This window comes from Cervus elaphus, chromosome 12 (assembly GCF_910594005.1).
Source record: "Cervus elaphus chromosome 12, mCerEla1.1, whole genome shotgun sequence".
Classification (NCBI taxonomy): domain Eukaryota; kingdom Metazoa; phylum Chordata; class Mammalia; order Artiodactyla; family Cervidae; genus Cervus; species Cervus elaphus.
In genome coordinates, this window is record NC_057826.1 from 35,872,214 (window position 1) to 35,897,706 (window position 25,493).

Genomic DNA, 25,493 nt, shown 5'->3' on the forward strand with positions numbered 1-25,493 from the left:
GCCTTATATTTCTCTGCTAAAGGCCTGGACTTCCTATAATTTTCTGCCCAGATGCCCTACATAAAGTATGGTGGTGGTTTAGTCACTAAGTTGTGTCCAACTCTTGCAATCCCATGGACTGTAGCCTGCTAGTCTCCTCTGTCCATGGGATTTTCCAAGCAACAATACTGGAGTGGTTTGCCGTTTCCTTTTCCAGGGGATATTCCCAACTCAGGGATCGAACCCGGGTCTCCTGCACTGCAAACAGATTCTTTACTGACTGAGCTACCAGGGAAGGCCTACATAAAGTATAATGGTGGTAAAAGTTATGAGACAGTTTTATTTACCATCTACGTAAAGGGGATCTTCTTGCCTAAGCGCCTATTTGCAAAAGAACTTGATAAGAATACTTCTTCCGGGAACTTCCCTTTTTGTCAGGTGAAGAAGACTCCACATTCCCAATACATGGGGAGCACTTTCAATCCCTGGTCAGGGAACTAGATCTTCATGCCGCAACCTGGCACAGAAAAAAAAAAAAAAAAAAAAACCTCTCCTAAGTGCATACTAAGCATGGGAAGTTGTTGTCATTGAAGTGGAAAAATCAGACTGTTCATGCTGATTTGGACTTCACAGGGGCTGGAATAGACCATTTTAGCACATGCTAAGTCACTTCAGTTCAGTTCAGTTCAGTCACTTCAGTCGTATCCAACTCTTTGCGACCCTATGGACCATAGCCTGCCAGGTTCCTCTGTCCATGGGATCCTCCAGGCAAGAATACTGGAGAGGGCTACTATTCCTTCCTCCAGGGGATCTTCCCAACCCATGGATCTAATCTATGCTAAAAGCGAAGTAAAACAACCTCCCTCCCACCTACAGCCATCTGGTTGGTGGACTCAAACTCCAACTGTCCCCATCTCCAGGCAGAGACAGGGGAGCATCGGCTCTGATTTAGAGGACATTTCTGCGTGAGAGGATGAGAAAACACCAAGAGGAGAATCAAGATGGTCCCCTGTCTATGAAGGGGCAGACATTTAACCTCAGAAAGTCTCTCCAAACCTAAAAAATCCTACCACACAGTTACTACAGCCCAGGGAAGGGTGGGGGTGGCCCACTCACTTCTCCAGAGATTAGCAGCCAGTCCTGGTTTAGGCTTCCAGGAACACTCCAACGGGCTGTGGCAGATTTATATGTCAGCAGGAAGTCAGCTCGCCGCACAGACCCTGTTGTTGGAACAGGAGTGAACTTGGCGTCTGGCTGGTTGAGTCAGTAAGCACACCTTGCCAGTGACTGCAGGTGCCGGCTGCAGTGGGAGGGTAGGAGAGTACAATAAAATACTACATGGATGTATTTTCAGCTTAGGACAGCAGGTATACCACTGTACCCATGTGTGTTCTCATTGTGTTACTATATGGAAGAGCAAGGATATAATATCATGAGCTCATTTTTTTTTTTTTAATTTGGGTATACTCAGTCTTAGTTGCAGCATGTGGGATCTAGTTCCCTGACCAGGGATTGAACCTGTGCCCCCTGCATTGGGAGCATGGAATCTTGGCCACTGGACCATCAGAGAAGTCCCTCATGAGCCCATTTTAAGCACGGATGTATCATCAGGGTTGAGGGAGGACTTTCCCATGATGGTTCTCAGTCAAGAGAACTTCATCACTGAGCACACACCTGCACACCCTCTCCCAAAGAAATATATTTTAGAATCAGCAGAAAACTTATTCTATGACTTGAAGGAGGTAATACATACAGAGTGTGGGGGGAGGAGAAAGCATTAGGCCATTATGAAAAGAAAAGATGGTATTTTTGATCACCCAGCTGAAATAGCACTTCCCTCCAGGCCTAGAATTTGCAGCTTTACACTGAGCAACAGCGTGTGATGGGGGAGGATCCATTAGAGAGATACAGGAGTCTAAATAGAGAATAGTGTGGGTTTTTGGATTCCCCAGGTTCAAGAAACCTTACTAGAAAACTATCATTAAAAAGAACAGGGAGCTCCTAAGCAGAGGTTCATTCCCAAATAAAGCCAGTGAAAGGAAGGAAGACTGAATGGAAAAAATCTTTCAATTCAGTTAACTGAAAAAGAAAATTAAGGCTGAGTTTTGTATAAGGAAATGTCTGCTCATTCAAAAACTGGCTGTTTGTAAATGCTTCCACAAGGTCATCTATTTGTCCAGAAAGGTTTCTGACCTCTACTCTGCCACCAACGTGCCATGGAACCTCAGGTGTAGTCAGCCTCACCGCCTCTTGAATCAGAGATTCTCCACCAACTCCAAGAAGCTAATCCTGCTTCCAGCATCATCCATGCCTGAAGACAGCATGACTGCCAGAAGCATGTGCCTAAGCCTCCCCAGGCCACGATTAGCTGCCCTTCCCCAGAACAACAAATACTCCAAAGATGTTAGGAGATAATATCATCACATTTAATTCACCAGTATTCACTGAGCTGTGTACTTCTGCCTGGCACTGCAGACTAACCAGTTAACCAGCCTCAGAAAGGTGAACAGTTTGATTTATTCACTCCACAGATAATTATTAAGCACTTAGACAGTGTGAAACCTTGTATCACCTACAAATTATCAAGTATAAAATAAGCTACACAGATATCCTGTACAATGCAGGGATTGCAGCCAATATTTTACAATAACTCTAAATGGAGTATAACCTTTTAAAATTGTGAATCACTAAATTGTAGGCTAGTGATTTAATATTGTATAGCAACTATACTTCAATTTTTCTTAATGTCCTAAATAAATAAAAAGTAAAGCATTGTATTTGGTGCTGAGAAGGATATTTGTCCCATATCCTCAAGATGTTAACTTTCCAGTAGGGAATCTTTTTTTTTCTCCTTTTTTAAAATCATTTTTTATTGGGGTCTAGTTGCTTTACAATATTGTGTTAGTTTCTACTGTATGGAAAAATTAATCAGCCATCTGTATTCATATTTCCCCTCTCTTTTGGACTTCCTGCCCATTCGGGTCACCACAGTGTAATAGAGTTCCCTGGACTGTGCAGTATGTTCACATTAGTTATGTATTGTATGGATAGAGGGCTTCCCAGGTGCCTCAGTGGTAAAGAACCTGCCTGCCAATGCAGGAGATGCAGGAAACGGGGGTTCAATCCCTGGGTAAGGAAGGCGCCCTGGACTAGAAAATGACAACCTACTCCAGTACTCTTGCCTGGAAAATTCCATGGACAGAGGAGCCTGCTGAGCTATAGTCCATGGGGTCACAAAGAGTGGGAGAGTGGGATGCAACTAGGATTGGACTCAGTGACTGAGCAGCCACACATGTATACATAGTATCATTAGTTTATATGTGTCAAGCCCAATCTCCCAATTCCCCCCACCCTTTTTTTCCCCTTGGCCCAGCAGGGCATCTTAAGAAATACACACAAATTGCTTTGACTCACAGTAGACAGTGAGACAGACTAAATGGCATTAGCTGGATTTTTGACCTCTTGCCTTATAAAGACATTACTCTTCTTAAGGTTGATTTTGCCAGTTAAAAAGCTAAAGAGTTTTTAAGAGTGGTTGGCAGGGCAGGTTTGGTAGTTAGATCTGTGGGAATCCTACCGTTTAGAAACCAAGGACAAGGACTGGATGTAGGAAATGGATAAAAGGAGCTCAGCTCTAAAAAGAACATTTGGACTCACTTAGCTGGAAATTATCTTCTCTATTCTTGGGCTAGAAGAGTCACCATGAGTTTTGAAGCGTTTTCAAATCAATTGCATGACAATGCTCAGTCCCATAAACACTAGGAAGATTGATTATTTTTCCTAGTTCTTCATCTTCTGCCTGTATACTGACAAAACTGTATTTCAGTTGTATTCACACACACACACACAAAATTGAGGTAAGGTAATATTACCAAAGATTTCCAGCTCCTTGTGCAAACGAGACCAAGTTTTTCCTACAGCAATATATCATTAACTTGCCAACATCTGGGCTGAGAGGTGTGTGATGTTTTGAATCAGACTTCAAAGGTCAAGGGTAAGCAGGGACCTAGAATTGGTATTGCATCTAAAATTATTTTACAGCCTTCAAAAGAACATGGAAAAAATGATTGCAATTCTCAAAATTATATGCTGCCTTTGGGAAAAACATACATCTGTGTCTTGGGGAGTGCATAGGTAATGTAAGAGGGTTGGGCCATTTTCCACAACATAGTCAGTGCCAGACAGGAGGCACTGAGTTTGGGGCACCGCCTTAGAGTCTCCACCTGTTGCCTGAAATTAGTGTGTGAGTGTTCATCATTTTCTCCCACAAATAGACACCCCTTCCCATTTTTTCCATTACCTCCTTGTTCCCTAAGTTTGCAGTCCCGAGTCATTTTTCACTCTTACTCTTGTCACATCATTTATCCCCTTATTTGACAATTCCCTGATGACTATCTGTACCATATCAGACCCTATGCTGGGAGTGCAGGACTGTAGTGGTCTCTGCTGTCATAGAAGCAGAGACCAGTCACCCTAATGACACACTGTCCAGTATTGCTAACACCTAAACAAGCAATTATTCTGGGAAAGATTCAAGGCAAAAGGAGAACAGGATGGCAGAGGAAGAGATGGTTAGATAACATCATCAGTTGAATGGGTTGAGTTTGAGCAAACTCCGGGAGTTGGTAGAGGACAGGGAAGCCTGGCATGCTGCAGTCCATGGGGCCACAAAGAGTCGGACGTGACTTAGAGACTGAGCAACAACAACCAACAGGCAATTACAATAGTGCAGTGTTTCTAAAAGTGTGGGTTCATCGAGGCTCTACTAAATCAGAGCCTTTGGTCTGAGATCTGGAAGCCTGCATTTAGTAAACACTGAAGGTGACTTCTGCGCTCACCAAACTTTGGAGAGTCATTCAGTCTGGCATAGTTTGTGCTCACACAGGAGGCCATTGTGCTAAGCACAGGGGTAAAGAGACACAGGGTGGGAGATGGAAGAGAGGGTTATCAGGAGAGATTTTCTGCAGAGAGCGTGTTTATATTGAGATCTCAAGTATGCAAAAGAATTACCCCCATTAGGGGGGAAGAGGTGGAGGGTAGGTACAAAAAGGAGGAATGCCCTAGGGAAAGACATTGCCTACAGACTTCAGAATTGGAAAGAACTGCTCAAGATGACTGGAACAGTGAGTTCAAGGGCAGCAAGAGGGAGAGATGGATTCAAGAGGTAAGCAGGAAGCAGATTGTAAGGAGCCATATAACACGAAGGTGGGATTTTGACTTTACATTGAAAGCACTGAGAAACAACAGAAGGATTTGGGGAGGAGGGCAGTCAAGAGAAGAGAATTAAATGAGCAGAGTGATTCCTTTTCCTAATTACCATGGGTTCATGCTACTCTGGGCTTCCCTGATAGTTCAATTGGTCAAGAATCTTGCCTGCAATGCAGGAGACCCCGGTTCAATTCCTGGGTCGGGAAGATCCGCTGGAGAAGGGATAGGCTACCCACTCCAGTATTCTTGGGTTTCTCTTGTGGCTCAGCTGATAAAGAATATGCCTGCAATCCAGGAGACTTGGGTTTGATCCCTACCCACTTCAGTATTCTGGCCTGGAGAATTCCATGGACTTTATAGTCCATGGAGTTACAAAGAGTCAGACACGACTGAGTGACTTTCACTTTCACACTACTCTTCCCTGGAGAAGGGAATGGCAACCCACTCCAGTATTCTTGCCTGGAGAATCCCATGGACAGAGGAGCCTGGCGGGCTACAGTCACAAAGAGTCAGACATGACTGAGGGACTAACACATGCTACTTTTAGAATCACCTTCAAGGCTCCTTTTAGCCACTTCCTACATCCAATCCTTGTCCTTGGTTTCTAAATGATAAGATTCCCGCAGAACTAATTACCAAACCTGTCCTGCCAACCACTCTTTCTCTACCATCGCTCCTAAATGTGTCACTCTCTTTTCACTTCCACAGACACAGCCCTATTATGTTTTGAAGCCCCTCGTGTCTGAATTAGGGCAGCATCTCTCAAAGTGTTTGCCTTGTCACTGCACCCACTTTCACCTGTTGGATGTGCCCTCAAAATGATCTCAGGCATTGATTTCATCATATGACTATCCTGCTCAAGAATCTTCTTTTCTTATTGGTAACTAACCTAATCATCCTGACTCTCAAGGCCTGTCACCATCTATTCTTTCCAGCTTTTCCCCCTCAGTACCTGGGATCTTCCTGCTTCCCCAACACTTCAGGCACAGAGGGGAAGGAATAGCAGTACCACCTAGTACCCATTGTTGAAAACATTCACTCTTGAGAATTAACTCCCAAATGTATCATATATTCAAGTCTATTAGCTTTAATCATGGAATGAAAGACTATTTCTTATCAAAAGATTGTCAGGCATCAGCAAAGCAGGTAGGAAAGATTTTGTGAGAGCGAAGATTCTCTCTGACTTCCTGGCCTCATACATGGTATAAATAATTGCCTAGTGAAGCAAAATCTGAGCCGTAGTGGTAGGAGATGACACTTAGTATTTAATTTCAGTTCTGCACCATGCTCCCCATGTCATTTTGCATTCTATAATTTACAGCGGGGTTGTTTTCTTTTTTTTTTTCAGGAGCTATCAGGTTTTATGTTCTGGTATATTTTCAGTAGTTACTAAAAGGCTTTTTCCCATTTCTGAAATACCAGGGCATCATTTGGAATGTTTCATTGCAGTACTGGGTATTGGGATGCCACAATAATAAATTCCTTTCCGCTGGTAGAAAGGAATTCAGAATCTATTGTTGATAGGGATGCCACAGCTAGGAGGAGAAGAAATGGGTGGGAGGTATGGAGAGAGTAACACAGACACATGCATTATGATATGTCAAACAGATAGCCAATGGGAATTTGCTGTATGCCTCAGGGAATTCAAACCAGGGCTCGGTAATAACCTACAGGGGTGGGGTAGGGAGAGAAATGGGAGGGAGGTGGCAGGGATGTTCAAGTGGGAGGGGCCATGGATAACCTATGGCGGCTTCATGGTGATGTTTGATAGAAATCAATGCTATACTGTAAAGCAATTATCCTTCAATTAAAAATAAATAAATTTTAAATAAATAAATTCCTTCTCCCCCACCCCTGGTAGAAAGGAATTTAGAATTTATTCTTGATAGGGATGCCAATATCTCTCTCCCAATCTCTGGACCAGTGCACCAGTGAGCCTCCCATCCACTTAATGATAATAAATCAAGTTATCATCCCTCCTCCCCATCCTACCCACTGTAATAGGTGAATGGGTCATCCAGTTCAGCTCCAAATGAATTCAGGTATCAAGACTCATGCCACTTCCCCTGGCATATTTATGGAAGTTGTGTAAGAAATATTTTTCCTGGCTTCTAGGTTGTTTTCCTTTTCTCAGGTTCATCAAGTTGGTCATCTAAAAGTCAGAGTCATTTGTGAGTCATAAATTGTGTCTTTTGTTCAGTTAAGTTCAGTCACTCAGTTGTGTCCCACTCTTTGCAACTCCATGGACTGCATCATGCCAGGCTTCCCTGTCCGTCATCAATACCCAGAGTTTCTCAAACTCAGGCCCGTTGAGTCGGAGATGCCATCCAACTATCTCACCCTTGGTCGTCCCCTTCTCCTCCTGCCTTCAGTCTTTCCCAGCATCAGGGTCTTTTCAAATGAGTCAGCTCTTCACATCAGGAAGCCAAGTATTCAAGTTTCAGCTTCGACATCAGTCCTTCCAATGAATATTCAGGACTGATATCCTTTAGGATGGACTGGTTGGATCTCCAGTCCAAAGGACTCTTAGAAGTCTTCTCCAACACCACAGTTCAAAAGCATCAATTCTTCAGTGCCCAGCTTTCTTTATAGTCCAACTCTCACATCCATATATGACTACTGGAAAAATCATAGCTTTGACTAGATGGACTTTTGTTGGCAAAGTAATGTCTCTGCTTTTTAATATGCTGTCTAGGTTGGTCATAACTTGCCTTCCAAGGAGTATGTGTCTTTTAATTTCATGACTGCAGTCACCATCTGCAGTGATTTTGGAGCCCAAAAAATTAAAGTCTGTCAAGGTTTCCACTGTTTCCCCATCTAGTTGCCATGAAGTGATGGGATCAGATGCCGTGATCTTAGTTTTCTGAATGTTGAGCTTTAAGCCAACTTTTTCACTCTCCTCTTTCACTTTCATCAAGAGGCTCTTTAGTTCTTCTTCACTTTCTACCATAAGGGTGGTGTCATCTGCATATCTGAGGTTATCGATATTTCTCCCAGCAATCTTGATTTCAGCTTGTGCTTCATCCAGCCCAACACTTCTCATGATGTACTCTGCATATAAGTTAAATAAGCAGGGTGACAACATACAGCCTTGATGTACTCCTTCCCCGATTCGGAACCAATCTGTTGTTTCACGTCCAGTTCTAACTGTTGCTTCCTGACCTGACAGATTTCTCAAGAGGCAGGTCAGGTGGTCTGGTATTCCCATCTCTTTAAGAATTTTCCACAGTTTATCATGATCCACACAGTCAAAGGCTTTTGCATAGTCAATAAAGCAGAAATAGATGTTTTTCTGGAACTCTCTTGCTTTTTCGATGATCCATTGGATGTTGGCAATTTGATCTCTGGTTCCTCTGCCTTTTCTAAATCCCGCTTAACATCTGGAAGTTCATGGTTCACATACTGTTGAAGCTTGGCTTGGAGAATTCTAAGCATTACTTTACTAGCGTGTGAAGTGAGAGCTATTGTGCTGTAGTTTGAGCATTCTTTGGCATTGCCTTTCTTAGGGATTAGAATGAAAACTGACCTTTTCCAGTCCTGTGGCCACTGCTGAGCTTTCCAAATTTTCTGTCATATTGAGTGCAGCACCTTCACAGCATCATCTTTTGGGGTTTGAAATAGCTCAGCTGGAATTCCATCACCTCCACTAGCTTTGTTCGTAGTGATGCTTCCTAAGGCCCACTTGACTTTGCATTTCAGGATGTCTGGCTCTAGGTGAGTGATCATACCATCGTGATTATCTGGGTCATGAAGACCTTTTTTGTATAGTTCTTCTGTGTATTCTTGCCACCTCTTCTTAATATCTTCTGCTTCTGTTAGGTCCATACCATTTCTGTCCTTTGTTGAGCCCATCTTTGCATGAAATGTTCCCTTGGTATCTCTAATTTTCTTGAAGAGATCTCTAGTTGTTCCCATTCTATTGTTTTCCTCTATTTCTTTGCACTGATCACTAGGCTTTCTTCTCTCTCCTTGCTTTTCTTTGGAACTCTGCATTCAAATGGATATAGCTTTCCTTTTCTCCTTTGCTTTTCTCTTCTCTTCACTGCTATTTGTAAGGCCTCCTCAGACAACCATTTTGCTTTTTGGCATCTCTTTTTCTTGGGGATGGTCATGATCACTGCATCCTGTACAATGTCTTGAACCTCTGTCCATAGTTCATCAGGCACTCTGTCTATCAGATCTAATCCCTTGAATCTATTTGTCACTTCCACATATAATTGTAAGGAATTTGATTTAAGTCATACCTAGTGGTTTTCCCTACTTTCTTCAATTTAAATCTGAATTTGGCAATAAGGAGTTCGTGATCTGAGCCACAGTCAGCTCCCGGTCTTGTTTTCACTGACTGTATAGAGCTTCTCCATCTTTGGTTGCAAAGAATATAATCAATCTGATTTTGGTATTGACCATCTGGTGATGTCCATGTGTAGAGCCTTCTCTTGTGTTGTTGGAAGAGAATGTTTGTTATGACCAGTATATTCTCTTGGCAAGACTCTATTAGCCTTTGAGCTGCTTCATTCTGTACTCCAAGGCCAAACTTGCCTGTTACTGCAGATGTTTCTTGACTTCCTACTTTTGTATTCCAGTCCCCAAAATGAAAAGGACATCTTTTTTAGGTGTTAGTTCTCAAAGGTCTTGTAGATCTTCATAGAACTGTTCAACTTCAGCTTCTTCAGCATTACTCGTTGGGGCATAGACTTGGATTACCGTGATACTGAATGGTTTGCCTTAGAAACAAACAGTGATCATTCTGTTGTTTTTGAGATTGCATCCAAGTACTGCATTTCAGACTCTTTTGTAGACTATGATGGCTACTCCATTTCTTCAAAGGGATTCTTGCCCACGGTAGTAGCTATAATGGTTGTCTGAGTTAAATTCACCCATTCCAGTACATTTTAGTTTGCTGATTCCTAGAATGTCAACATTCACTCTTGCCATCTTGTGTTTGACCACTTCCAATTTGCCTTGATTCATGGACCTAACATTCCAGGTTCCAATGCAATATTGCTCTTTACAGCTTCAGACTTTGCTTCTATCACCAGTCACATCCACAACTGGGTATTGTTTTGCTTTGGCTCCATCTTCATTCTTTCTGGAGTTATTTCTCCACTGATCTCCAGTAGCATGTTGGGCACCTACCGATCTGGGGAGTTCATCTTTCAGTATCCTATCATTTTGCCTTTTCATGGGGTTCTCAAGGCAAGGATACTAAAGTGGTTTGCCATTCCCTTCTCCAGTGGACCACATTTTGTCAGAACTTTCCACCATGACCTGTCCATCATGGGTGGCCCTATATGGCATGGCCCATAGTTTCGAGTTAGACAAGGCTGTGGTCCATTTGATTAGATTGGTTAGTTTTCTGTGATTGTGATTTTCAGTCTGTCTGTCTTCTGATGGAGAAGGATAAGAGGCTTATGGAAGCTTCCTGATGGAAGGGACTGATGGGGGGAAATTGGGTCTTGTTCTGATGGGCGGGGCCATGCTCAGTAAATCTTTAATCCAATTTTCTGTTGATCGGTTGAGAAAATTCTGTTCCCTCCCTGTTATTTACCTGGGGCCAAACTATGGTGAAGGTAATGAAGATAATGGGGCCAAACTATGGTGGAAGTAATGAAGATAATGGCGACCTCCTTCAAAAGGTGCCACGCGTGTACTGCTACACTCAGTGCCCCCAACCCTGCAGCAGGCCCCCACCAACCCACGCCTCTGCTGGAGACTCCTGGACACTCCGGGGCACGCATCGGTCAGTCTCTTGTGGAGTCATTGCTCCTTTCTCCTGGGTCCTGGTGCATACGAGGTTGTTTGTGCCCTCCAAGAGTCTATTTCCCAGTCCTGTGTAAGTTCTGGCAGCTCTCTGGTGGGGTTAATGGCAACCTCCTCCAATAGGCCTATGCCATACCCAAGTCTGCTGAACCCAGAGCCCCTGCCCCTGCAGCAGTCCACTGCTGACCCATAGCTCCACAGGAGATGCTCAAACACAGTTCTGTCTCAGTCTCTGTGGGGTCTCTGGGTCTCTGGGTCTACAGGGTTTGTTTGAGCCCTCTGAGCATCTCTGGCAGGAATGGGGTTTGATTCTAAACATAAGTTCACCCCTCCTACTGTCTTGCTGGGGCTTCTCCTTTGCCCTTGGACGTGGGGTATCTCCTCGCAGCTGCTCCAGCACCACGCAGCCACTGCTCCAGTGCCTACCATCTTGCTGGGGCTTCTCTGACCTTGGACATCTTTTGTAGAATAAGTCAAAAAACAGAAAAAGAGAGAGAAGGAGATTGAGAGAGAGGAGGAGAGAGGACGGGAGAAAAGGAGTGAAAAGTATTTCTTTCATTTTAAGGTCAAGAGAACAACATTTTCATAATTGGCTTTAGTGATGCCCAAAGTCATGGAGTCTTATTCTTTTTTTTTTTCTAAAACAGCTTTAGTGAGATATAATTCATATTCCATGCAAGTCACCATGTAAAGTGTACAACTCAGTAGTATATTCATAGGGTTGTGCGACCACAATCTAATTTTAGAACATTTTCATACCTCCAATCCCCCATCCACTGGCCACTACTAATCTACTTTTATCTCTATAGTTTCATTGATGCGGTGTATTTTATATATATGGAATTATATAATAGGTGATATTTCATGAATAGTTTATTTCACTTAGCATCATGTTTTCAAGTTTCATCCATATTGTAGTCTGCATCACTATCTCAATTATTTTTATTGCCAAATAAAATTTCAGTATCTTTATATCACATTTTATTATGGTAATCAATCAGTGAACATTTGGGTTGTTTATCTCTTTGAGATATTGTGAAATACACTGCTACATATATTTGTGTGCAAGTTTTTGTGGGGATGTGTGTTTTTAATTCTCTAGAAATCCTCCTAGAAGTGGAACAGCTGAGTCATATAGAATCATATAAACAGCTCTATATTTAACATTTAAGGAACTGCCAAACTGTTTCCACAGAAGCTGCACCATTTTACCTTCCTACTAACAATGTGTGAGAATTCCAGTTTCTCCATAGCCTCACCAACAGGCATTATCTTTTTTATTATAGTCATCTGAGTGAGTTGAAGAGGTATCTCATTATGATTTTGATTTTCATTTCCTTGATAACTAAAGATGTTGAGCATTCTTTCATGTGCCCACTGGCAATTTTTATATCTTCTTTGGAGAAATATCTATCAGATCCTTTGCTCATTTTAATAGCTATTTGCTTTTTATAATTGAATTTTAAGAATGCTTTGTATATCCTGAATGCCAGTCTATCATCAGACATATGATTTGCAAATACTTTCTCCCATTCTGTGGATTGTCTTTTCATTTTCTTGATGGTATTGTTTGGAAAACAAAAGTTTTTCATCTTAATGTAGTTCAGTTTATCTGTTTTTTGTTGTTGTTGCTCTTTGTGTCATATCTTAAAAACCATTGCCTAACTCAAGGTCATGAAGACTTACTTCTATGTTTTCTTCTACTATTTTTATAGTTTTAGTACCTAAATGTCTGTCATTTCGAGCTAATTTTTGTATATGGTGTGAGGTAGGCACCCAAATCCATTCTTTTGCATGTGGATATCCAGATATATCAGTGCTATTTGTTGAAATAACTATTCTTTACTCATCAAATGTCTTGGCACCTTGTCAAAGGTCATTTGACCATAAATGTAAGGGTATATCTCTGGACTCCTAATTCTATTCCATTGATCTGTGTGTCTATCCAGTACCACACTGTCTAGGGTATTATACTTTATAGTAAGTTTTGAAACTGGAAAGTGTGAGTTCTCCAGTTTTGCTCTCTTTTTCCCCCAAGATTGTTTTGGCTATTCTGAGTTCCTCGTATTTTCATGTGAATTTTAGGATCAACTTATGGATTTCTGCCTTAAAAAAAAGCGAGCTGCCATGTTGATACAAATTGCATCCAATCTGTAGACCAGGTGATAAACTGATCCCTTTTCTTCTTTTTTTTTGGAAGTGTTTGGGAAGAATTTGTATAAATATTTGCATACTAAGTCGCTTCAATCGCGTCCGACTCTTTGCGAACCCATCGTCTGTAGTCTGCAAGTCTCCTCTGTTCATGAGGTTTCCCAGGCAAGAATACTGGAGTGGGCTGCCGTACCCTCTTCCAGGGGATCTTCCCGATCCAGAGATCAAACCTGCGTCTCTTATGTCTCCTGCATTGGCAGGCGGTTTCTTTAGCACTAGTACCACCTCAGAAGCCCATAAATATTTATGCAATGTCAATTATTCTGCAAATACTTGATAGAATTCACCAGTGAAGCCATCTGGTTCTGAGTTTTTCTTTGTGGAAAGCTTTTTGGATTCTGTTTTTGTTGCTGTTGCTACTAATTCAATCTCCTTATTTATTGTAGGTTTAATCAACTTTCTATTTCTTCTTGAGGCAGCTTCATCAACTTGTGTCTTTCAGAAAATCTGTCCATTTCATCTAAATGATCTACTTTGTTTGCATTCAGTTGTTCATAGCATTCTTTTTATCCTCTTCATTTCTGTAAAGTCAGTGATTTCCCTCTTTTATTCCTAATTTCACTAACTTGAGCATTCTTTCCTTTTTTCTTAGATAACCTATCTAAATATATATTACTTTTGTGGTTTTGTTGTTGTTTTTTTTTTTTTTTTTGAGCATCTAACTTTTGTTTTCATTGATTTTTCCATTTTTTTCCTAGCTTATTTCCACATAGTCTTTGTTACTTCCTTTTCTGCTTACTTTAGATTCAGTTTGCTTTTCTTAAGGGAGAAATTAAATTATTGACATGAGATTTTTCTTTTACTTAAATATAGAATTTATAAGTATAAATCTTCCCTGAGCACTACGTTAGCTACATACTAAATGTTTTGCTTCCATTCTGTTGTTTTCACTTTTATTCATGTCAAGGTATTTTCTAATTTCTCTTGAGATTTCTTTTTTGGCCCATTGATTATTTAGGAATAAGTTGTTTAATTTCCACATATTGGTGAATTTTCCAAGTTCCCTTCTGTTATTGACTCCTGATTTAATTCTATGAGAGTCTTTTCAGCTTTAAGTACTTCAAGGTATCCAGTTAAAATGACTCTTGTTGCAATGCAATTCCATTCTAAATGTAAAAATAAACTAAAACCTGTACCCAAATGAGCTTCAGTTACACAGTTTAAGAAATGAATTCTGGAAGGAGAAAAAATATAATAAGCATTCTGGTGACTTTTTTCCAGTGACCTCTTATTTTTTATTTTAAAATTAAAAAGAGATACAAAATACCTTCAAGAATTCCACAGGGGACATCAAATTTAGAAAACCTTCAAATATCAGTGAGAACAAAGAAATCATAGATTTTTAGATAGAGAAAAGGTGTGGTGGCGGAGGACTAAAAAATACGAGTGGTTTCTGCAATCTAGTTTTAAGTGATTTCAAATAACAAGACTTCTACCACTTCCTTTGGCAAATTTGTAGAACTTGTATAAGAAATATTTTCTTGACATTCAGGCTGAGTTTTCCTTTTCTCAATTTCATCATGTCAGGCATAGCTGTGCCTCTGTACACCACCCCAAACAATCCCTCTCCTTATTTAGTTCAAGTTTCAGCTCCTCAAGAACCTGCAGAAGGCTATTATATCCCCTCTTTTCATTCTTATTCCAACTCAAACATATTTAGGCCTCTTAATCTGTCTTCTTAAGCCAACTATTCTACTTTTGAATTTATGTTCTTTGAATTTAGTCCAATACATTCACTATTTCTAATTCATGGGGACCCTGAACCATGTATGAGTCATAAGAACTCACTGTTGATGTCACATAAGCAACTGTCCACCTCTGTGCCCCTGGCATTTTATTTGAGGGTATGAAGCCCAAAATAGTACTTAAAAATAAAAACTAAGACGTTTGCTTTCCATTACCAACCACAGGTGGTTTTCACTCTCACTGCTTTCCAAGTACTGAACCACCATCCAGTTGGACGTCTGTCATTTGGATTATTTTTTCCCTCTTTCAGGAGGCAGAAATAAGCAAGTTCTTTCCCTGGCTCTCTCAACATTCTCAACAGTTCATCTGGTCTGGTTCAACCATTCACAGCTAAGGCCTGCCAAGTTTACAAGTGCACAAATTCTTTCAGAATCCTGCTAGTACACTCTGGCTATTGAGAAACCCTGGAGCTAATCTATAACTTTATGTGGTTCTCAATGCCTTGGTAGATTCCCAAGTACAAATCTAAGTCTGTTTATTTTGTTTGCTTCCTAAAATCCAGCTGAAAGTATAAGGTCTTCTCTATCTAATTTTTAGAGTTGCCTTCTCTAAAAGGTTCAATGGCTCCTAGATTCCAATGGTATGTTAAGTTTTAGTACAAGAAACTACTAGTACACAGTGTTTGCACAGGATATAAGAGTCACACACAAACACTCTCAGAACTACTAATCACTGAGCATTTTATCTGGTTTCCACCTACTGACTTTTCTAAGCAAAATGCACTGACTACTCTTTCATTTGAGTTCCACTAATTCAGAATGTGATGTTGCCAGGCTGAAATGTACCTTTGCCCTATGGATGATGATTCCCTAAGCAAATACATACTATGTGGGCAGGGTTGGTACATTTGGTACATCTAAAGAAATAATAGTGGCTTAGAACTGTCCCAGGTGATGCTAGTGGTAAAGAACCCACCTGCCAATTCAGAAGACATAAGAGATGCAGGTTCACTCCCTGAATCAAGAAGATCCCCTGGAGGAGGGCATGGCAACCCACTCCAGTATTCTTGCCTAGAGAATTCTGTGGACAGAGGAGCCTGGCAGACTATGGTTCATGTGGTCTCAAAGAGGCAGACATGACTGATGAGACTTAACATGCAACACAAGAATTACAACACACAAAGTATTTGGTATTTTCTCCATGAATGTATCTTAAGTTTCCATTAAAACAGGTTTGGTAGCATCCTTACTTGAAAGAAAATGTTAAAAAATTAATTCAAGCTATATATGGAACAGAGAAGGTTGAATTTCTTTTCAAATGAGAATTCATATCTTTTTTACTTCCCACTGCACTGGAAAAATTACATATGTATCATTCATTTAGGTCCGAACCATAGATGCCAAGCCAGAATCCCAGAGTGGAATCCATCTCCTAACATACTGGTTTACTTTCACCGGACATTGTGCCTTCAGCGGTCACTCCTTAGCTCAAAAATAACTCTAGAGGTGTTATCATTGTGTGACTCCTTCAGATATTGTATTTGTCTGACTGTAAGCCCCTAAGAGTAGCTCTTGGGTCTTGGCTTCTTCAAAGCATTTTATATAATACACCTCCCAAAACGTAAATTAATGGACAGGCAATATTTGAATGCCTCAAGCCAAAGAAGTAAATAATAGAAATGTCAGACAGTCTGGGTGACCTTTTGAAAGGAGTGGAACTTTTCATTTATTTTAAATTATACTACAAAGACTTTTTATTTGCCCTTCCAACAGGTAGGGTTTCACAGAGCAGTGTCTAAGAAAATATGGAGCCAGACATTGGCCCAGGTAACTGGAACTAAAGAGCAAACATTTCCTGACACAAAGAGAAAGTAGAACCAGCAGCACGACTCTGCACTAAACCCAACGAGTTCAAGTGAGATAAATGCCAAACCAAGATATATAATCAATATTCTAGAACCAAAAGGGACCTCATAGACTAATTCACTCAATCCCTTTTTTCCCTAGATCCAGCTGTTGAGACCAGGAAGGACTAAGGGACTTGACCAAGAGCACAAAAGTAGTGCTAAAGCCAAAACTAAAAAACTCTTTTCCTGTCCCCCAATCCTTTGTTTTTCCAGCTACATCCAAGGTTCATTATTTATACTGCCACTTGAGTGGATGATCTTCCATATAAACCAAAAAGCTCGTCAGTGACTCAGATTTTTTGAAGTTCGAATGGGAAAACCATTTGTTCCTATCTAACTCAAAGTTAACTTATATCTTATGCTTTACATAACGTTATTTGTTTCTTCCTCATGCCAGGTATCAGAGTTAATTGCTCTTCAAGATATCCTCAAGGATTTTTTGCTTTAAAATGGAAATCCCATGGACTTAGGACCCTAGCAGGCTACAATCCACGGGGTCACAGAAAGTAGGACACGACTGAGCACACGTGCACTCACGGTCATTATACAACCACAGGGCAAAAAAAAATATGTAAAATAACTTAACTCTCCTGACTAGGATGGTGAGTAGGATAACAGACTGTCTATGAAGTAATACCACATGCTGAGCCAATTCAACTGTTTATATAAGTGAAGGAACACACAAGGCTTCCCGGGTACAGGGCTGTTCTGCTGTGTCTTGGGAAGCCCAGAGGACCTTCAAGAGAACAGTTACTATTGTTCCTGGCCACAATCTCCTTTGGATGCTATGTCTGTACAGCAGGCAAAACAAAAGACCAAAAGGAGATCCCAGAAGAGAACAGCAGACCCTAACGATACAATTTCTCACATTGCTAATGAGCAATAGCAGTTTTTCCTCTCTTTTCTTAAACCCCGAGGTTTCTTACATTTCCTAGAACTTTGCCAAGGTGTGGGTATGCATGTTGGTGTCGAGTATCAGGAATGTACATTAGAAGCCAACATGGTAGGTCCTAGGAAAAATAGTCAGATGCTTTCCCACACCTTACCACTTCCTCAACACTTTTTTCTTTCTCTAGGGTTCTGTTTCCTCCAAAAGGATCTTGGGTCTTGAGAATCCTGATAAAGATTTACGGCAAGAATGGTAAATACATGATATGTGTGCCCCCACTTCTTGCCTGCTTTGCCTACAGAAGACATTGCTAATCACGACTATTTCCCCAGTGGATATGACCTCCTAGTTTATCTCAATACAGAATTCCCAACAATCATTCCTAATCAAACATAGCATGCAAGAGAAATATTCTTCAACCCCAAAAGTCTTGGACAATAATAAGCAAAATAGCAAGCTGCAAGGTTGACATTTCTCCTCCTAAATCATTCTAATGGAGAGGCAAAATTTGTTTGCCAGAATAAATAAGAAAGTCTTAGAAAATACTATACCTTAAAACTGGAGACACTTCCATGGTTAGCCTTAACAGTTGGAGGTTCTAGGGCTCAATACTTTCACCATGCATTCCCATAATGCAGTGGTTCTCAAAATTCAGCTGCTATCAGAATCTCCTGGAGGGCTTGATAAGACATAGATAGATTGCCAGGCCCCACTCTCAGAGTGCCTGATTCAGTTGTCCTAGGAAAACGCCCAAGATTTCTCAGAAATAACTCCCAGGTGATACTGAAACTCCTGGTCAAGGAACAACATTTTAAAAACCACCACTATAATCCTTTGTACTGGGAATTCCATCCTTATCCTTATGCCTGCTCACCTGAACCCACATTCCTACAGTCATAGAGATCTAAAAAGGCAGATCCTTTTGTCTTCTCTCCATCTCCATTCTCCCTGACCTCTCAGCAGTATTCTGTTTTGACATCCATTCCTCTCTTCAATGCTGAATCACCCAGAGTGTCCTGCTAAATACATTATATAAATCTTCATTATCTCCTTACACTCAGAGAAATCTAGGCTTGGTCCTTAGTTCTTTCTCTTTCTGAATGTACTTTGTCTTACCTATTTCCATGAATGACTTCTAACCACATTAACCTGATTTAATCTTCATCTCCCAAATACATGCATTCATTCCTGACTTCTTCTGTCCTTGTAGTCCTAGCATTCAGCACAACACCAAGTCTCCCTTTCAACATGATCTACAAGACAGTGGAGTTCCCCAGTGGATTTTGTATTACTAGTGGTACTTACTACAAGTTTTGTTCTTTGCTTCCATACTTGTGAGTTCCATTCATCCTGTGCTTCCACCTGAAAGGCCCTCATACCTATAGCTCCTTGTTCAAACCTATACAACCATCAAGCCCCAATTATGTGCTGCCACCTCTTTGAAGTCTTCCCTTCATAGACAAGACCCCAACTAGACAAGCTCTCTTTGTTTCCTGAACTCCTCTCATAAGTACCTCTCACATGCAGCCTCTGTTACTTTCCTGAATGCAAACCCTCTCCCTCCTACTCTGAATTAAGTCCTTTAACTATAGGCAAATCGTAGTTACCACAAGTTCTCCTATTTTTCAAAATAATCTTGATTGCAGGTATCTTAAGCAATTATCTTCTTCAGTATGCTCGTATTTGTCACACTATGTGTCCTAATTTTGGCTTCAGAGTGTATGTTTCTCAAAATAAATAACCCATGATTTATTTGGGGACATAATTATACTTCTTCTGGTATAAGAGCCACCCAGAAATATCATAAATATTCCCTTAATAACAATCCAATTCTTTGCACATGAAGATTATTTATTCTGGGACTTCCCTAGTGGTCCAGTGGTTAAGAATCCACCTTGTAATGCAGGGAACGTGGGTTCAATCCCTGGTCAGAGAACTAAGATCCCACATGCCTCAAGGCAACTAAGTCCTCGCTCTGCAACTACTGAGCCCACAGGACACTATAAAAGATTCAACATGATGGAGTTAGATAAATAAATATTTTTTAAAAAAGAAAAGATTACCTATTCTATGTCACAAAGACCTTTTATCACCTCCAAGGAGACAGTGCCTGCCCCAACTCCATCCAACTAAAGACATTCAAGATTTAATCTGCAAACTGAACCCCAGTTAGATTCTGAGCCAGTTCTAACCCCCATCGTGGAGGTCCCTTAGCAGCCCCACTCCCACCAGCTTGAAGAGCCTAGGATTAGATATTGTTTCTGTTGCCAGCATGATAGCCTTTGTCCCTTTTGCCTACCAATCTGCTAACTGCAGTTTCCTTACCAGGCACAGCTGAAACTCTACACATTCCAGGTGAGTTGCTTTCTCTCCAATTTGCATTCTAGTTCTTCAAGCTTGAGTCATATGTTGACTGGGTGCCCTCAACTGACCTAGCCTTCCCTAGGCACCTCTGCACAGGGGCCTACACTCTGTCACTATTCTTCCAGGCCTCCAGACAAGACCTCCTCAGAAGAGCACTAGCTTCCAACTAAGAGTATGCTCCTGCTCAGGGAGCTCTGCCATTGAACTTTGCTCACTAAACTAGCCTCTACCTAGTGTTTCTGGGCTTCCCTGGTGGCTCAGACAATAAAGTATCTACCTGCACTGCAGGACACCCAGGTTCGATCCCTGGGTTGGGAAAATCCTCTGGAGAAGGAAATGGTTACCCACTCCGGTATTCTTGCCTGGAGAATCACATGGACAGAGGAGTCTGGCAGGCTACGGTCCATAGGTTCTCAAAGAGTTGGACACAACTGAAGCAACTTAGCTTGTACACCAGTATTTCTGAAGAGTCCTTAGATGCAGTGATTTGGGCCTTGGGGCCACATCACAGTGGCTGATGATAACAGTCCACATGACACCTTCCAGAGCCCTAAGGCCTGGATGGCTGCAGGACTCACTTCCCATGGCACCGCCTGGCCCTGGTCCACTGCTCCTCCTGGGGCTCCCCGTGTGTGGGATTGAGAAAGGTCTCACTCATGTTACTCTGGCTGCCATGTGCTTTTCCCATGAACTCCATGAGTCTGGGCCTTAGCTATCCTTGGCCCAACCCTCCAGTTCTAGTTAGGATCATCTCATGAGGAATGAGACATACTGAGAGCCACGGAAGGCCAGCTCTCCTTGAGAGTTTCTTCCTACCAGACTAACCCTCTTGTCAAGGTGATCTAGGTCTCTCCATAACCCTACTCTCTTCCCAACTAGTTTCAGAATATTGGAAGAATCGGGTTGACCAAGGGGAAGATCTTCGTCCCAGATACCTGAACAGTTGTAGGGAGGATGGTTTTGGTTTCAGTTCAGAATCCTTACATTTATACACTAGGTTTACATGATTTTCAGATTCTCCCAACGACAACTTCAACAGCTCCTCAAAATAATGAACTCCTAAGACAAGTCTAGCCCACATAGAAAACAAAGACATGCTCACTTGATAATCACCAGGAATGACATTCAAATTCAATACCTGGCAGCAATTCATTGATTTTGCTGGTCACCAACAACACCCTTAAAAGAGTAAAACCTCAGAACAGTTGCTAGAATACACCGTCCTTATATCTAGCAAATCTTTTCCCATGCTGTTGCCAATGAAAATAAGCCATCTGCTGACCCAACACTGTGAATAAGAAAGTTCTAGGTGGAGAACACTAATTGTCAATCCCCTCAACCTTCTACTGATATTTTTGACTTGCTATTGTCCAACTACTCTTTGATTTTATATAATATAACTAGGCAAACACTGCTTTGAGAGCTATTGCATTAGAGAGGCTGCTTGATATGCTATGTTGATTAATAACAGTAGAGGATTTGAGAATTTACAAAACACTTTTTCATTTAATTCTATATAACTAATCACCACATAGATCAGATCAGTAAAAGCTAGAAGTCTTTCTTCTCACCTCCTTCCACCCAGCAAGCTATTTGATTTCCCTCTCAAAGTCAGCTCTTCACTAAAAAATGAAAATAAAACTCAGTGGCACAAGGAGTCCTGACAACTAGTTTATATATAATAACCAATTTATCCAACCACTTCACTTGTCCCAGTACAGGCCCCACGGCCTCTACTTCCACCCTGCCAACCGCTGAAAAAAACAAATTAATTTATTAAAATTTCCCTCAAATAAAAATGCCTTGAGTCATGACTCTCACTAAATTTGAGGACTAGCTTTAACATCACATTAATCTAAATAAATAAGGATTTCCCTGGTGGTCCAATGGTTAAGAATCTGTACTTCCAATGTAAGGAGCACAGATTTGATCCCTGGTGAGGGAACTGAGATCTCACATGCCACATAGTGAGATAAAAAAATAGGTTAAAAAATAAGTAAAAATAAATAGAGCAGAATTTTGTTACTATAATCTTGCAATTTGGACCATTAGTCATGAGCAACCCATACCAACAGTTTGAAACAATTTCAAGTTGATCTTTCCTGCTTCTGTGACTTCCATGTAAGTTACACATGACTTCTGTGTAACTTGCATACTTCATACTGACAAACATTTGCTAATGGAGATAAGATGGCTTGGGTAATTTTTCATTTAAGTAGTAATATTTTTAAGTGCTGACTGTTTAAGTTAGCAACCAAAGTTAAATCCACAAGGTATAAAAAGTTTTGTTTATTAAAAAAAGAAAGAAAAATCTTTGTCCACATCATTCTTCTACAGTGCATCTGAATAACAGCTGGGCTATAAATAGAAGATGCAAGAATGACTAATTCTGTTTTGATTCCATCTCTTCGATGACAAAGGAAATCCCTCTGTATAAATATTAAGCTAAATCAGAACAGCTGGACTTGTGGAATTTTATCTAGAACATCTACATCAAACAAATAAGAGTGCCAACCTTGAAGATGGACAAATAATTCCCCAAGGAACCCAGTTTTATGACTATCAACTTGGGGGAGCTGTGATTTAAAAGAAAGACAAATACATCCCTGTCTTAAAAGAATACGCGCTTAAAATTGTCATTGCTATTAAAAGGCAAGAGACATTTTCCCCATTCCTTTATCCTGGAAAAACCTTTCTGTCGTTTGTGACTGAGAGAGAGAAAATGCATCATTTATAGTTAGAATCTTTCTTTAGAAACATAGTTATATCTTCAGAAATTTGTCAGCTAAATTAGGCCCCTTGCCATATAGAGAGAAGTATTCTGGCGCTGCCCTGGGAAGGAAATGAATGAAAGACTGGATTGAATTTTCCATGGAAGCTGACAATTAAAAATTGTTTTCTTTGGTATATCCCTTTCTGTCAGTTGTTTCTGAGCTCTCCAAGAGAAGAAAAAAGTTAAGAAGCCTGATTCAGTCATTTCCAAATCTCACTTCCAGTTTCCATCTTATTAAAGACATGACTTAACTTTAATGTGCGTAACATAAACAGAATCATAAAAGGGAAAGAATTAGAACAGTCTGGAAGGGTCAGTGTCCAAGGCAGGAAAATGCCACAGCTGATTTGCTCCTTTTATTATTGTTGTCCTTTTGCTTTGTTTACTGCGAGGAGAAATTCTCTGTCCCCCGGCTGCTGATTCCTCACCCTCCATTACAATCGCTGGGAATTCCAATTTCACAAAGCTATTACAATACAGCCACAAATAATCCATCTTGTCAAGTCCATCTTCGGGACTGAAGATAAAGTTGGAGCTGAGTTGCTACACACATCTGGAGAAGGTTCGTTACTTGTAATCGTGAGCCGCTCTGTTAATGCACCCATGAGAAAGGGGTTGACAGGCTGCATATTTCTGCAAACTGTTCCCAGAAAGAACCAATTTCCTGACTTCCATGTGGTGTCAATAATGGAGGCATGAGATGGAGCAGTGCTTATGAAATACTGAATCTGCTCACAGGACCAGCTAGAAGCAAATTCAGACCACCTGGGAGAGGGAGCCTTGACGTGGGTACCCCTTCTTTGGCACACACATGGCCATCTGAATGATATGCTCTAATCTATGTATTTGGGTTTACTTGACACAAAACTTCCTGACAGTAGTACCACAGGGTGCAGGAGAGAAAGAGAGAGATTGTGAGAGTGAAAGGGAAAGAGAGAAAGGCAATAAAACACATTTCTGCACATTTAGAATTGAAACAGTTCAATTCACTGACATTATTAAATTTACTATCATAAGCAGCCAAAGTTCATCTTATTCATCAGGAAAAAAGTGACTGATGTTTCATGGCATTAGTATTAGATCATTTTGGTTCTTGCCAATAAAAACAAAGCATTAGTGTTTCAATGTTTTAATATCATGATTTAATTCTCTCAATGATATTAGGACCAAGAAGCTCAACCAACGTGAAGACCCCATCAAAATTCTTGAGTCAAAACTATGGTTCCAAAATGAGTTCACCATTCTAACCTCGCATTTCACAGCATATATTTTATGCTCGTGACTTTCCAAATACGGATTCTTAACATTGCAAATGTAAAGTCTTATATCACTTAACTTGTGTTGCAAGGGTTTGCCTAAGTAAATAGAAAAACATCTGGGCTCTTTTTACTGGCAAAAGCAAGAGATATTTGACCTCAGATCAGATTCTGAGACTTGAACGTTAACATGGTCTTTCCACAGAACATCTCTAATTTTCCACAACTCTCTGCTGAGAGGGTTCAGCCCAATACTTTGAAGGGAAGGACAGGACTAAGCACGCATCCCAGGAAGACTTATGTCCCACTTGGCTTCCCTTACCCCCATACTTTACCCACAGGTCTAACCAGTTCTTGTCTAAACAAAAGGATAAAGAACAAACCTTCAAGGTCTCATCCGCCCTCAGGGGTCTAGCTCTTGATCTACCCACAGAAGAGAATATGCAATACACTGCTTCAGCCATGAGTCTGTCAGAGCTTTCAGTCTGTCCCATCAGAAATTCCAGGGCACCATCTGTGAGTCTAGCCTGAGATTTCCTTGACTTCAAACAAACTCCCACCTAGGACTCCCTGGAGTCTGGAGCTACCATTGTCTGCAAAGTGGCATCTGGGCTTCAGCTCCATTTCTGACTTGATACTGCCGTCCACAAACAGAACAGACCCTGTGAACAGGGTCTCTACTCACAAGCAGGAGAACTAACATTAGGGCCACCTGTTCTGGTACAGCTCTGGGTGGCACCATGCTCATTGCACTGTGGCAGCCCTTGGACTCTAGTCTAATTCTTCTTGCAATTCTAATTGAAATTCAGGAACAACAAACTTAATCCCTGATCAGCTTTTGACTAAATATTTTATTAAAATTAACCCATTTCTTTTATCTTTTCTAACTGAAAGGTTAAACTTTTATGTTGAACATATGTACTTGTGCTTCTTAAAAATATCCTGGCAAAAATATAGCTATTGCCCAACCATAAGAACCAAGGCCTCTTTCAATAGTCATCCTCTTCACAAGTTCAATGTTTCTTAGAATTTTGGACTTTTAGACCTGGAAGATTATATATTAATATGTCCACTCAAAGATGTATACAATAATGTTCATCGTTGCATTATTCATGATAGCCAAAAAAGTGGAAACAATCCAAATATCCACAGACTGATGAGTGGATAGACAAAATGTGGTATGCCGGTTCAACAGACTACTATTCAACAATGAAAGGAAACAAAGTAACAATCTACACTGTAACACTGGATGAACCTCAAAGACATTGTACTTAATGAAGGAAGCCAAACATGAAAGACTGTATACTATATGGCTCTATTTATATAATATGTTTAGAAAAGACAAGTCTATAGAAACAAAAAGTAGATAAATGGTTGTTGGGTTGAGTGGGAACAGAATTTAGCTGTAAATGGGCACCTATTTTTGAGGTGAAGAAAATGTTCCAAATGTGGGTTGTGATG